This window comes from Castor canadensis, chromosome 14, assembly GCF_047511655.1.
Source record: "Castor canadensis chromosome 14, mCasCan1.hap1v2, whole genome shotgun sequence".
In the NCBI taxonomy this organism is placed as follows: Eukaryota; Metazoa; Chordata; class Mammalia; order Rodentia; family Castoridae; genus Castor; species Castor canadensis.
In genome coordinates this window covers 105,870,925-105,883,044 of record NC_133399.1, presented here as the reverse complement: position 1 = coordinate 105,883,044, position 12,120 = coordinate 105,870,925, and the positions used below count along the sequence as shown (strand labels likewise).

The following is a 12,120-nucleotide window of genomic DNA, read 5'->3' as shown; positions in this document are numbered from 1 at the left end:
TGACCTAGAACTTCTACCATTTTGAGTCTTTGCTCCCATTTCCTGCATGAGGGCTGGAAATGTTTCTCTCTCTTTCTCTCTCCCTCCCCCTTGTCTATACTTTATCTTGTTATACTAAAATAGACTCCTTGTTGTGAGACACCATGAAAAGCTTTCCAATGTTTGTGGATCTCAAGGACCTGTGATTTTGAATGGAAACTGGGAAGCTGTGGGAGCCCCCTCATCCACCCTCTGGTGATAACATCAATGATATAAGTTGCCTTTATTAAAAAATAAAATTACACGGGACTAAAACTCAGCAAAAATGGTATCAGTTAATTCGATGCTGCCACCATTCCGTGATGGAGGTGAAGGCTTATTGTTTATTTCTTCTTGTCCAAAGGACTCGGCTTGTTCAAAAATTGCTGAGTCTTAAAGTTTTCCAAATATCGGTTGGCAGAGAAATCAATGTTGCCAGTTCAGTGGTCACTGGAGAACTTGGATTCGATCTCCTCCCTCCCAGCCTTGCTGATCAATGAGAATGAAATCCTTCATACGCCAGGTGAGCTGCCCTTGTTCTCACCATGCACATTTCAAAGCATCTGTAATGGTTTCTGATCGGTGGATATTACACTCACATCCAGTGCATTCCCTTTAAAATAGGATGGAGGGTTTCCCTTTCCTCCAGCACTCAGGATGAGGTGGGATGATCTCCCCACAGAGCTCCACATCTTAGGGAGCAGATTTTCCATCAGGATCTAGAGCAATGGATGGAGAGCATGAATGTATGTCCTTTCCCTGAAAGTACTGTAATACCACAGCCCCGGGCAGGGCTTTCTCAGAAAGTCTCTGAGTTGTGTAAACAGAGAATTGTCTTTGAAGTTCTGATACTGTAAGGGGACAAGTGTAAGGGGAAATAAAATGGCAGAAATGTCCTTAGGAACAAATGGCAACCCTGAGGTATAAAGGAACAAACGGCAGAAATAACCTTGGGGATGTAAAGGGAAAGACGGCAGAAGTAACTCTGTTTTAGATAAAGGAGATAGGAAGGCATACTTAAAAGCAAAACATTTAGGGAGACTGAGAAACCAGCAGTTTCTCTTCCTGGACAAGGAAAACAAGATAAAACATTCCTAAGGGCAGGCATCTAAAGGGATGAAATATAGACCCCTAAAGGAGAGTGACACAGCAAACTTTCCCAAGAAAAACAAAGACGGGTCTCACCAGAATGAGGGTAGTCATAAAATGTCCATGACAGGTTTCAAGGACAAGAAGGATGAGACACTCTTGGAATGTCTGGCCCGATAAGGATAGGGGCAACCAGATGGTCGGGGTCAGCAAGAAGTTGATCAAACAGCCAATTATAGCTACAGCTTCAAAAGTAGAGTGGGGAGGGTGCCTAAGGCAGCCCCTATTTAATGTCATGAGCTCCAGCCATCCTTTGGCTTAGCTCTTTCACTAAATCCCACTCGTCAGGGGGCTTTGCTATCCTTCCAATACACTTTGTGCTTGCTTTACTCTTAACTCCTGGTCTGTGGTGTCAATTTGCTTTAGCTCTTAACGGCTTGTCAGGCACTTTTGATCATTGACTGTACCTTCAGGACATGAACTCAGGAACAGCAACCCAGTCCGGTCTCAATAGGAGCTCAGATAGCCACACTGCATGCCAAAGTGTTTTGACCTGCAGTGTGGGTACTAACAGCACGATACATAGTTAACTTCAGAAAAACAATTTAAGTCCTATTCAGGAACTCTTTTTTTTTTTTTTAACAAGAGAATGTCTCCCTCCCTCCTTTCCTTTCCTTCTTTCTTTCTTTTTCTTTTTTTGGCAGTACTGAGGGTTGAAGTCAGGTCATCATGCTTGCTAGGGAGGCACTCTTACCACTTGAACTCTGGCTGTTTTGGAGATGAGGTCTTGTGAACTATTTGCCCAGGGCTGGCTTGAAACTGTGATCCTCTCAATCTCAGCCTCCCAAGTAGCTAAGATAAAGGAAGAACATCATTCCTTGATTTTTTTAATCGATCAGAAAGTGAGTTTATGACTACTGGGGCTCGAGACTTAACCCTCCAAAGCACAGTACCCTGGCATGTGAGTACTTTGAGCTGAAGGACGTTGAAAGGACCAGAAACAAAGTCTCTCTGAGCTTTTCCTTCCCTCTTGTCCTGGCGTTCCTTCTCCCCACATAAGAATCACAGAAACCAGAATTCCTTTGCCCAAGCCAGTCATAGAACCTAGAAGCCTTGTCCCCCAAAGCAAGCCATACATCTGGAGACCTTCTAGTCTCCCTTGAAGGTCCACATTCCAGAGGGCACTGTCCAATACCTGGGAGGAAGGAAGTCCTCACAGAAATGCCAAGACGACTCTGGAGACACAGTTCCCTGCTCATTCTATGATCTTGGGATCAGAACCTGTGTTCACTCACATTTCTACCCCAATATCTACTCGTTATCAAACCTAAGCATGAAACTAGAGTTTCCCTGGGTCTTTGGGTGTCTTTTTCTGAAGGCTCCCATGTTACCTAAAACTTCGATTCAGTAAGTCTGTTGTCTTTTCTCTTCTTAACCTGTCCTTGGGTACAGGTGTTCGAGTCACGGTTCTTAGGATGGGCGAGAAAAATAATTATCTCCCTTGAAGGCAGTTATTTGTTTTTTTTTTTTTTCTTGGTAGCATCCATGGCTGGTCTTGGGGTCAAGTAAGACTGGACTTATGCTCCCAGAGAGGAGGATCCGAAAGTCATGTTGTGTTAGCGTTCTGTTACTACAACAAATCCACGAGGTAATAGACTTCTAAAGACACAAAGTTTACTTTGGCTGGCAGTTTTGAAGTTTCAGGCCATGATCGATTGGCTCTGTTCCTTTTGGGCCTGGAGTGAGGCAGCCCACCATGATGTAATTGTGTAGCAGGGCAAAATCACTCACCTCCTGGTCAAGTAGTGAAAGAGAGGAAGAAGAAGAGGCTTGGGTCTTCTTCTAAGACACACCCTGTGACCTGAATATCTCTCACTGGGTCCTACCTCTTAAAATTCCCATCACCTCCCCAAATCACCAACCTGGGCCCTGGAAGACATTTCAGACACAAACTATGGTGCATGTCTACAAAGCAGTCCAGAGACCTGTGGTCCTGAGTCCTTGCTCACTTTGGGAGGTCACCTTGATTGGTTCTGCACCTCACGTCCCACAAGAGCTCTGGATCTGTGGCATGGAGTGGGGAAGGAGAGGAGACATTTGTCATCTGTGCTGCTGGGTAGCGCTTGCAGGGTTTCTGATGCAAGTCAGGGCGGTAATTACAACACCCATGCATTTGTAAGATGTAGTTATGGCTCAGAATCAATCATGGCATGATGAATGAAATGCCAAGGCTGCGGGAGGAGGATACTCAATTCTAAGTGATCAATGAGCCCTGCTTGGCCGCGGGTCAGCCTCGGCCATGGTTCTTATTTATGACAGCCACCCCCATCCCAGGAGCAGTTGCTGTTTATAAGTTCAGGGCTGATTGCAGCATTTAGAGGGACCTGCAGAGGCCTGGTCAGGGCTTTGCTCTCTAATGGGCCTTAGAAGAGCAAACGATGCCAAAAGAGCCGGTAAAAATCAAAGCGAGCACAAAGGTAAATAGATCTGTCCACCCATGGAAAGGTCCACCAGACTGACAGGAGAACAGGACACAGGGAGGGCGGGAAGAGGACAAGATAAGAGCACTGTACTCTGTTCATGTGCCCAGGTGACACTAGATGACTCTGATTTACAGAAGGGAAGGTGTATCTCTATGTCGCACAGAACAATGACAAATGTCCTGCCTGCCCAGGACAGGGCTGCTCCTTTGTACTCCTGAGCCCAGAGTTCCAGGATGGCCTCCAGAATCCAACACAGTTTCAAGCCCCAGTGCTGACACCTGTTAACTGGTCAACCTTCTCCTCCAGAGCCTCAGTTTCCTCATCTGTGAAATGGGGGTTTTGTAAAGATTAAATGACCTCATTCCTGTTCTTACCATGCCTGGCACACAGGAGCTATGCCAAGACATTGTAAATATTACTGTCATTACTATTGTCTCCATCCTTAAAGTTGCTGAATTGTGCCAGAGTCATCTATTTTGGGTCTGGTCCCCTCAACATCCTGTGAGTTCTTAGGGAAACACACTGTCTCATTCATAATTTTTATTCCCACTGCCAAAGAAAGGTAGTAGGAGTTACCCAGCACAGGCTAGACGAATGGGAGAGGTAGAAGGAAGGAGAGGGGAGAGGAAAGAAGGAAGGCAGGCAAGATGGAGACTCTGGAGAACATGCCTTCCTAATGACCGTATGGTCATTTCTCTGCCTCCACTGAGGGCTCATATCCACCAGACCCGAGAACATGAACTCACCTCCCCAACTGAACTGAGCAGTGATCTTCAGCCCAAAGCCAAGAAACAAATCTGCTCTACAGCTACGCAAAGGCAACCCTGGGGTAGGTAAACTGAAGACAGAGTTAGGGCCTCTAATGAACCCTAGACTTCTGCTCACAGTGCTGATGGGGTGGCCTTCTCTATCACCTCCTTTGCTGCAGGTGGGAGGGCCTTGAAACAGGACCACCTGCTCCACTGGGACCCTCCCAGGGACATCTTCCCTCTTCGTCATCCTGGGAGATATCTTCCCATTTCTCCTCTCTTTCCAAGATGTAGAACAGGCCTGTCTGGGAGCCAGGCACTTAACTTCATCTATTGTTTTATGGCTGCTAAATTGCAGCTTCCAGACGTGAACTCTGCATGGCATGGCAGCCTCTGGCCTCTCACAGGCCACACCAGGAGGTTCTGCTGAACAGTGGGTAGGACCAATCGCTCTGCTGTAAGTTCTCTGCCCATCTTGACATGGGTTACTCGCAGTCCTCTGAAACTCTGGGGCAGAAGACAGGTGGGGTCATGGCCTCTGAGACTGGAGATGTAGGTGGATAGAAAGGTGTCCTGAACCTGAATGACAGCCATCTGTGCACTGTGGCTAGTCAGATGGAGAGAAATGGAGAGTCAAGACTCAGCCTCTAAAAAGAGCCCCGGTGTGCTGTCGCCTGTCCCATTCTGATGGTGCTGGTGCTGTTATTTTTGGCAGGCCATTTGACAGATGAGGGCTCTCAAGCTGAGATGTGTTAAGTGCCTTGTTCAAGGCCAAGGCCAGGTGGATTACAGTGGTAAGAGTGGTCATGAGAATGGCAGATTACAAAGCCCTCTGTATTTGGTTCTTTTCATGATAATGTAACAGTACCAATTTAAGAAAATGGAAATAAAATGCCAAGTGTTCTTTGATGAAAGCCAAAAGTTAAAATCATAATAATTAAAGCCTAGCGAGTAAGGTAGCACACTGGGGTACTTTTAAAATGAATTCTTCAGCTGTGAAATACAATCAAAATAATGTCCCTGAAATAACTGGTGGAATAAATCATGGGCCATCTCTATTATGAAACTCCAGACAGCCATCTAAAAGAATGAGACAAATTAGACGGGCAGGAAAATCTAAGATTTTATTAAAGGAAAATCTAAGATTTATTAAAGGAAAAAGCAGTGTACCCTGAAGGAGCTATTGTGTTCTGCAGACTAAGGCTCAATAGTGCTGAGGGAAAGAATCCCTTGTGGACATTGGGACAGGACAAACTTTCTCCTTTGGCCACTAGTGATCCTTTCCTTTCCCCACAGTTTCTCTCTGTTAGTTTCTCATCTTGCTAAATGTTTAAACAACAGTGGGTTTGCATGCCTGAAATCTGCCTCTAGCAGAACAGACGGATCACACATACAGACACACAAACACATATGACATGGGCATACATCCAACATAAGGAGAGGTAAAGAGAAACCGATATTGGGAGGCAGAGAGGGTAGGGTTTCTAGGAGATACTAGACGTTCTGAGATGGCATCCTAGGGGCGCTGAGCTATTCCAAGGCCAAACAAAGACAAGAAGCATCCTAAGAGCTAAATACATGGATGGCTAGGGATGTAATTCAATGGTAGAACATCTGCTTAGCATACACAAGGCCCTAGGTTTGATCCTCAGCACCACAACAAACAAAAAAACTGGGTGCTGACATCACCCAGTCAATTCTTGTCTTTGATGCCAGAGCTGTCTCCTCCTCCTCCCTTTCTGACTCTCCACATGGAAAGCCTGTTCCCTCTTTGAGAAGGAAAGAAAACCAGCAGTTCTCAGCAGACATGGCAAAATTGCAGGATAAGACAGTAAACCCTTTGGCTAAGGGCTCAAAGCCACACAATGAGCTGAATGGAAACTGGGGCTTATCTAAGCCTTGCCCTGTGGTACTCAGTAAATAAGACCTCTGAATGGGGGTGGTGGGCCCCCCATGGCACAGAGAGAGCCTTCCTTCAGCAGGTGAGCCGTCTCACAGAAGACAGCCCAAAAATGACTCCTCTTGGCCAGACAGAGTGGCTGGAAGGAGGAAAGCAGGAAGGAGAGGGTTCTTGGTTTTCCTTCAGGACCTCGGTTCAGCTTAGAGTTTGCAACTACCATCTGAAAACTATCCGAGAAGATCCACCTTTGGTGGATGAGGCAACCGAGGGCCAGAAGATAAGAAGCGACCTTGCCCATCAGATTCCTGGCAGGAAGCCCTGGGAGTGATTTTCCCCTCAGCCCAGCTCTGTGACCATCGTGACAGACCCAGCTGGGGTCACTAGTGTCTAGCTCACTAATTTGAATATTTAACATTTCCCTGTCAAGGGGCTTTGTGCTTGAGAACAAAACCATCCCCTAAACTGGTATTACAGATAAAACCCAGCTGCTACAGCAGAACAAAGAGATGCTGATTTTTCCATAATAGCTGTAACAACCTCTGATAAGGAAACTTTGTCTTTACCAGGGCTGCAAATTACCAAGCATCACTCTCTCTCCTAAAGGTCACTTTTTCAATCAAATATCCAATGTCTTCCTCCACCCTTGGCTCTGTCCCACAGCCCAAAGAATAAAGTCCATGGTCCCCCACAGTATGGCTTGGTGGGAGGCACGTAGGCTTTGTAGTCAAACAAGCCCAGGTCAATGTCCTGACTCAATCACATGCCTGCCTTGGTCACACGGCTTAGAGCCTGTTTGCTCAGTTGAAAATTCCAGAGCTGTTGAGTAGACAAGACTCAACTTGACACATAGGCACTCAAGAGAAGCATGGTTGCCACCCCAGTGTCCACCAATGGATGGTGGGTAAACAGAAGACAAGTTATACACGCAATGGAGGGAAGTGCCAACACATGCTACACGGGTAACTTCGAAGTGAGCCAGTCACAAAAAGACAAATACCATATGATTCAATTGATATGTGGCACCACATAAGGGCAGACTATAGGACGGGTGGTGGGAAAAGTTTGGGGTTAGGGAGGACAGGAAGTTTTTTTTTTGGTGGGACTGGGGTTTGAACTCAGAGTTTCACACTCACAAAGCAGATGCTCTACTGGTTGAGTTAAACCTCCATTTCATTTTGCTCTGGTCATTTTGGAGATGGTGGTCTTGTGAACTGTTTGCCTGGGCTGGCCTTGCAGCTCAATTTTCCTGATCTCAGCCTCCTAAGTAGCTGGGATTACAGGTGCGAGCCACTGGTACCCAGTGGAAGTTATTGTTCACTGCTTATCTTTATGTGACTTGAAAATGTGCCTCTTATAAATAACATATAGATGAAACTGTTTTCCAAATCTTAGGATCACTGTTTTCAGATCAGTTATAAATGGCCAGACAATAGCATGACAACACACCTGTCGACATTTAAATGAACAGTAGACTTTAACCATGGCACCACACTTATTTTATTATAACCTTTCCTGTGTCATACCTACTGGCTACCAGAAAGTGTGAGAAAAATAGTAAAACAAGAAAAAAGTAACGTAAAACCCATAACCGTGCACTTCTTACAAACTGTTTGTGGAATTACATCCATATACGTGTATATTACATGTACATGGAAATGTCTATCACTTCTGGTCAGATGGAACCCACAATGTGCAGGTTTGACTTCCAGGAAATCAGATAATGCATCCTTTTTTTCCTTTTCCAATTTTTTCTGCCCGCTGAAGATAATTGCTCTGAAAGAATGGATAGAGGAGGAAAAGGTCACTTTCCGGACCAAGCAAGTTAAATGATGCCTGGGACGACAAGAAACCCAAGAGAAGTCTTACAGTTGATAATGAAGAACAGGACTACAAAATCGGTACAGTGTGTGTGTGGGTGTGGGTGGGAGGGTGGATGGAGCAGGTGGTGAGGAAATAAGGCTGATGGGCTTCGTCTACATATATGAACTAGAACAGTGAAACTTCATGCAATTGCTTTATGTGGGGTGGGGAGGGAGTCGGGGAGATGGTGGGAGCAACTTAACCAATGCACAATATAAGCCTGTATAGAATTGTCACATGAGCCCCCCCCATACGCTGAATATATCCTAATAAAAAATAAAATAATAATTAAAAAAGAGAAGCCTTATCATGAAGTAGAATCAAAGCCTAGTTATCTACCTTTCACCAACACTGGACCCCCCAAGAACTAAAGGATTAGGCCGAGTTAGCCATAATTAAAAAATACAATCCTGCAAGAAAATTTAAAGTGACAGATTGCAATGTCATGAATAATGTTACCGGCTGTGACAGAAGTCACAATACTGAAAAATATTCAGCAGTGTATTTGTATAATATACAGATATATGACTATCACTATTTAGTATATATTTATATCATTTATTTCTGACTCCTCTCTCTCTCTCTCTCCCTCCCTCTCCCTCCCTCTGTCTCCCCCCTTGAAATACTTGACACTCACTGTGAGAGCATGGACTCTTTGTTGTCCAGACTATTCTCGGGATTCAGTTGCTCTTCCAGGTTGTCTATATATTTAAAACATGAAAATAATGACTTGTTGTGTTTTCTTCAAAACTCAACTCCACCTCACAGTATTGAGAAATTTCCATTCTCTACCTGCTGGCTGGATGCAGCCAGTATTTGGGAACACCCTACGCCTGGGAACACCTGACACCTGGGAGTCATGGCTAGCAATGCACCCCGAAATACAGGACTGGGGACACAAGGCTACCTGAAAACAGGCTGGGATCATTTGCATACTCATAGTATGATTCCTTAAATAACTTTGATTGGCCATTCATCTTTAACCTTATTTATTTCTATTAAATTTATTAGCTTACTTCCTCCCCCACAGTTATTTGATATCCACCATGAAGTTATCCAATATAAGAAATTTATTTAAATATATTTAAGTATTAAGTGAATTCTATTTTATGTACTGCATATTATTTCTGTAATTTTGCATTAACTTTTCAACAGAGTTCTATGAGGCATATTCCATTGACTTTGTTTATTAATTTAATTATTTTACTGAAGTTCAGATCATTTCAAGTAAAATGAAGGTAATATGCATAAAATTCAAAGGGGTGTTTTGTAGCAATTGTCCCGAAGATAAGTAAATCAATTTTAGTATTTATTTTTTCTTGAGGCATATTTTCAATATTTCTATTTTTTAATGAAAAAGTAGTTGCTCAGGTTCTTTTTCAGTAGATTAGCCATGCCTATAATCTACACATTTTAGTCTTATTATTACATATGAATTTTTAATCTTTTACACTTCTTAGTACATGTCCCTCAATTTATGTAAAAAAGGTGAACCATGCAAAAAGGGTTAAACTATTTTTCTGGACTTCCTTGTTATCATTTATCAAGACAGTATATAAAAATTATTTCAAATATAGAAATTCTAAAAAGTAAATAATGTCTCATGCATATTTAATAATTAAAATCAAATAGTAAAAGGAGGAAGATAAACTTTATCTGGAAATCATTTATATTTAATTTTGCCCCTAGACGAATTCAAGTTTTTTAAATTGTATTCATTTATTCACATGTGCATACATTGTTTGGGCCATTTCTGCCCCTTGCCCCGCTCCCCACCCCTCTTCCCCGACCTCCGTCGCTTCCAGGTAGGAAGCCCTTATCTCTAACTTTGTTGAAGAGAAGACACAAGCAATAATAAGAAAGACAAAGCATTTTTGCAGTTGAGATAAGGACAGCTATACAGAGAGATTCCTAGCATTGCTTCCATGCACAAGTGTGTTACAACCCAAGTTGATTCATCTCTAACTGATCTTTACACTGGTTCCTGATCCCCTTCTTGTGTTGACCTCTGTTGCTTTAAGGTTTCTGTATTATTTCCTCTGCAGTGGGGACATCAAACACTTTCATGTTTTGGGTTTTCTACCTATTCCTATATCTCCCATATGTGCTCTCCCCTAAATCATGTGACCCAAGTCCAACAACATTGCTGTATTTGTCCTAGATCTAATGTCCGCATATGAGGGAGAACATATGATTTTTGGTCTTCTGAGCATGGCTGACCTCGCTCAGGATGATGTTCTCCAGTTCCATCCATTTACTTGCGAATGATCGGATTTCATTCTTCTTCATGGATGAGTAAAATTCCATTGTGTATAGATACCACATTTTCTTGATCCGTTCATCAGTAGTGGGGCATCTTGGCTGTTTCCATAACTTGGCTATTGTGAATAGTGCCGCAATAAACATGGGTGTGCAGGTGCCTCTGGAGTAACCTGTGTCACATTCCTTTGGTTATATCCCTAGGAGTGGTATTACTGGATCATATGGCAGGTCTATGTTTAGATTTTTAAGAAGCCTCCAATTTTTTTCCAGAGTGGTTGTACTAGCTTGCATTCCAACCAGCAGTGTACGAGGGTTCCTTTCTCCCCACATCCTCGCCAACACCTGTTGTTGGTGGTGTTTTTGATGATGGCTATTCTAACAGGGGTGAGGTGGAATCTTAGTGTGGTTTTGATTTACATTTCCTTTGTGGGTAGAGATGGTGAGCATTTTTTCATGTGTTTTTTGGATACTTTAATTTCTTCTTTTGAGAAAGTTCTGTTTAGTTCAGTTGCCCATTTCTTTATTGGTTCATTGATTTTGGGAGAGTTTAGTTTCTTAAGTTCCCTGTATATTCTGTATTGTCTGATGTATAGCTGGCAAATATTTTCTCCCACTCTATGGGTGGTCTCTTCAGTTTAGAGAACATTTCTTTTATTGTGCAGAAGCTTTTTAATTTTATGAAGTCCCATTTGTCCATTCTCTGTCTTAGTTGCTGGGTTCTATTGAGGAAGTCCTTGCCTATACCTATTAGTTCTAGAGTGTTTCCTGCTCCTTCCTGTACTAACTTCAGAGTTTCAGGTCTGATATTTAGGTCCTTGATCCATTTTGAGTTGATACTTGTACAGGGTGATAGGCAAGGATCTAGTTTCAGTTTTCTGCAGGCAGATAACCACTTTTCCCAGCAACATTTGTTGAAGAGGATGTCTTTTCTCCATTGTATGTTTTTAGCACCTTTGTAAAAAATAAGGTGGGTGGATTCATATCCAGGTCCTCTATTCTGTTCCCCTGGTCTTCATGTCTGTTTTTGTGCCAGTACCATGCTGTTTTTATTGTTATTGCTTTGTAATATAGTTTGAAGTTGGGTATTGTGATACCTCCAGCATTGCTCTTTTTATTGAGAATTGCCTTGGCTGTTTGTGATCTCTTGTGTTTCCAAATGAACTTTAGGGTAGATTTTTCAATCTCCATGATGAAGGTCATTGGGATTTCGATGGGAATTGCATTAAACAGTAGATTGCTTTTGGTAGTATAGCCATTTTTATTATGTTGATTCTACCAATCCATGAGCACGGGAGATCTTTCCATTTTCTGTAATCTTCCTTGAGCTCTTTCTTCAGGGGTTTGTACTTGTCCTTGTAGAGGTCATTCACATCCTTTGTTAAGTTTACTCCTAGGTATTTGATTTTTTTTGAGGCTTTGTAAATGGAATTGTTTCCATATATTCCTTCTCAATTTGTTCATTGTTGGTGTATAGAAAAGCTAATGATTTTTGTAAGTTGATTTTGTATCCTGCCAACTTGCCATAGCTGTTTATGGCATCCAGGAGTTTTTTGGGTCTTTAAGGTATAGGATCATATCGTCTGCAAATAGGGATATTTTGACAGTTTCTTTACCTATTTCTATTCCTTTTATTTCTTCTTCTTGCCTTAGTGCTCTGGCTAGGAATTCCAGTACTATGTTGAATAGGAGTGGAGATAGTGGGCATCCTTGTTTCATTCCTGATTTTAGTGGAAATGGTTTCAGTTTTTCACCATTAAGT

At 42.8% G+C, this 12,120-nt stretch overlaps 1 long non-coding RNA gene across 1 annotated transcript; it reads right to left on the bottom strand.

Moving 5' to 3' along the window:
- Positions 1-7,810: 7,810 nt before the first annotated feature.
- LOC141416934 (uncharacterized) lies at positions 7,811-9,083 on the bottom strand. The gene is made up of 2 exons (XR_012441572.1): positions 8,737-9,083; positions 7,811-8,012 (listed from the first exon to the last, which is right to left on the bottom strand). It is a non-coding gene; the product is annotated as an uncharacterized lncRNA (long non-coding RNA).
- Between the last annotated feature and the right edge of the window lie 3,037 nt (positions 9,084-12,120).